The following is a 3,738-nucleotide window of genomic DNA, read 5'->3' on the forward strand; positions in this document are numbered from 1 at the left end:
CACTGGATACACTCCAGCAAAGTTGATGTTTGGTCGGGAACTTCGGTTGCCAGTGGATCTATTAACATGCTCGTCCTTTCAGCCGTGGGGGTGTTAAAAGTTACGGCCAATCCCACTATTCATTGGTAAAAGAGTAACCAAAGAGTGTGCATGCAAAATCGGAAGATTCATGATTCTCGGCCTGTTACTGTAAAAAAATGCGCTCAGATCTTTGGGGCCGTGTGTATGCGCGAAATTCAAAAACAAACAAACACCTGTGAATAAGAATAAAAAACATTGAAGTATCAGACTTTTCATTTATTAATTTCTTCTACCGTTTTCATGACTTCAAAGGTTACTCTTCAGGTAATAGTTTTACTAAGAATTTATAACAAAAACGTACAAATACCACTTTTCAAGTAAACATAAATAATCTAAATTAAATACATATATTTTCCAAATGTACAAACATATAATACAGTTAACATATAAATCAAGTACATTACAAATGTTCATGAATAAATAAACTTAGTCAATATACTTTTTAAAAATTAAGTCTTATTCTAATAGAAATGCAATTTATTTACATTCCCCAAAAGGGAACACATGAAAATATGGTTATATTAAATTTTCTCAAGATACATTCATTAAAATGTTTACTGGCATGTAGTGGGCTTGTTTCAGGATATCTAACAAGGAACGTATGTAAACGTATCCTTAATCTTAAATTATCTGTTTCACTAATATATAGTTCACCACAATTTACACATTGTAAAAGATATATTACGTTTTTAGAATTGCAATTAAATGAGTTATTGACAACAAAACAAAATTTCTTTGTTATTGTTTTGGTAGCTTTAATATAACCTAAATTACATAAAGCACAGTTCTTTCTGTTACAAATGAAGGTGCCTTCTTTCGAAAAATCTCTTCTTTTTTAAATTTTTTTTTCAATAATCTATACAGATTTTTAGGTTGTCTTCTTGATAAAATAAGTTTATTATTTTTGAATACATCTTTTAATTTTTGATCTACAATTGGTTTCAATTGTGTATTAATAAATGAAATATCGATATGTGTATTTGGACAATGAGTCACAACAAAAGATATAATATTCTCTTTAGATTCACTAATGCCTATTTAAATACTTTCTATCAAAAACGTTATTCTCAGCAATTTCAAAATCACTTGATATAACTTTCTATTGACAGTAACACTGAACTAAAAATTTGTTTGGTATTAGTAATCTATTACCTCTGGTTTCTTCATTGGAAACCAAATCATATAATCTACTTGCAAGATTTGCAGGAATATTTAATTTTATGTGTTTGCTTTGATTACTAAAAAGAATCTACATATTGATGAGAATTTGTGATATTTATAAAAAATATCAGTTACAATTTCCTTTTCTGGTGAAACACATCCAAAAATGATAAGCTTCTATTATTTCTTTCGAAGGTAAAGCCCCCCCCCCCAATGGCACAGCGGTATGTCTGCGGACTTACAACGCTAGAAACCGGGTTTCGATACCCGTGGTGGGCAGAGCACAGACAGCCCTTGTGTAGCTTTGTGCATAATTAGAAACAAACAAACATCGAAGGTAAACTTAATTTCCTTGTTTAATGAATTTCAAATTCCAACAAATTTATTAATATCTTGAGTATCTTTCCATATTGCAAAACAATCGTCTAAAACTCTTTTTTTTTTCAAAACTTTTTCAGGTGAGCTACAAAATTATCTTCAAAATAATTAGGTAGTATATTATATAATTGTAATTTGAAAAATTCGATAGTTATGTTAGCATAAGCTGGAACGACTTTTTGTGCCCATTTCTGTACCAGATATTTGGTGAAAGATTTGCTTCTCATAAGTCAAAAAACAATTTTTTAAGACTATGTCTAAATCTTTTAAGATAAAACTTTTATTAAACCTGAGATTAATTCTTTATAATTATCTAAAAAACTTTTCACAGCTTTAAGTCCTTAACGCCACTTTAAGTAGGTTGTAGTAAGAAGGCTGAAGCAATTGTGAAACCGTGAAAACAATTACTAAGATTTATAGAAAAGAAAAAGTAAGTAAAAGTATGAAATTATTGGATAAACAAATTGCATTTCTATAATACTAATGAGAAGAAGAAATTTAATTAGAATAACATTTAAATTTAAAAAGTATATCGACTAATTTTATTTATTTTTGAACATTTGTAATGTACTTATTTTATACATGAACTATATTATATGTTTGTACATTTGGAAAGTATATGTATTTAATTTACATTATTCATGTTTAGTTCAAAAGCGGTATTTGTATATTTTCTGTTATAGATTCTCAGTAAACTATTTCCCGAAGAGTGACCTTTAAAGTTACGTAACCCGTAGAATAAATTAATAAAAGAAAAGGAAAAAAGTATGATATTCCAGTGTTTTCTTTTATATATATATTGGTTCTCCTCAATGGTTTTAGCTGATGGCATAGGTTGTTCAAGCACTGATCCTGAATGTGATGCTTGTCTTTCTCAAGATGTTTTTTGAATTCACTTTCTGGTTTGTCCTCACCTGTAAACAAGTACTTATATATTCTTCTACGGTTATTAAGGTGGATAATTGAAAGATGCATTGCTGGTTACTATAGCTGTTGCCCAACCCATGATGATATCTAGTATTAGCAATGTGATCAATGCATTGTCTTGGTCTTCACATTCAAGTAACATTTCTCATCAGTCTTCTTACTAGAGGAAGAGGCAGTCAAGAAGGCTTAAGGCTCGATTGCTGAACTAAGCTCAAAAATGTGCGGATTGTTTAGTTGTTTACCCACAAGAAGGCCAGGAATTCAGTCAACAATATAGAGCTGAAGGCATGACTGGGTGGTTTCAGTAGGGATCATGGTGAGTGTAGATATATGCCTGCACCTTACTTGATGAAGCCTCTCCACTACTTCCAAATGTACAATCTAGTAAGCGTCATAAGGACAACTCCTGAGATTATTGTCTTCCAAACAATCCCTCCAACTCTTATTAACTGTAATCTCATTAATGCAATGCCTCCTACCAGTGCCTGATTATGTACGTAGATACTTTTTCACAGGGTACGTTAAGACTGATTCCTTGTGTCTGTGATTAAAATTGTCCCTATCTCAAGGGATCGTTAGTGCTAAAATTCCAACATTTTTCAACACAACTAAAAGTATGCATGGTTTCACAAATAAACTCAGAGTTATGTTAATGTAGTTAACACAAATATTGTAACATACAATACAAATATATGTATCTGACATAAAGTGCCTGTTCAGAAATAATATTGGGATAGAGGATACAGTAATGTCTACAGAATATAGAGCTGGTTCATTCAAACAAATCAAACATATTTCTAAATCAAAACTATTTGACAACAGCATAAACAGTTGGTACATTACGCTATATTTAGTTTCTAATAAATAATTGTGATCCCAATTCCAAAGACTAAGTCAGACAATCTACGAATATTATTGATTGTACGTCTCATAAGACATTAATATTAAGCCTATCATATTTTTAAACACCATATTCTTTGCCTAGTTCCTTAGGTGTTTTCAATATTTAGAAAAGTGTTTTATAATATCATTCCAATCACACGACGCGTTTTGCTCAATCCAGAGAATTTCAGTTTGGTTGGGATACAACAAACACAATAGTGGTCAGAACACTGTTGTTACGACAGCGGAAGTCACGCGACGCTGGAAGCATGCGCGCTGGAGTTTCTAGAAGGATCATGTCTCTTCCTG

Source organism: Limulus polyphemus, unplaced genomic scaffold (assembly GCF_000517525.1).
Source record: "Limulus polyphemus unplaced genomic scaffold, Limulus_polyphemus-2.1.2 Scaffold266, whole genome shotgun sequence".
NCBI classification, from domain to species: domain Eukaryota; kingdom Metazoa; phylum Arthropoda; class Merostomata; order Xiphosura; family Limulidae; genus Limulus; species Limulus polyphemus.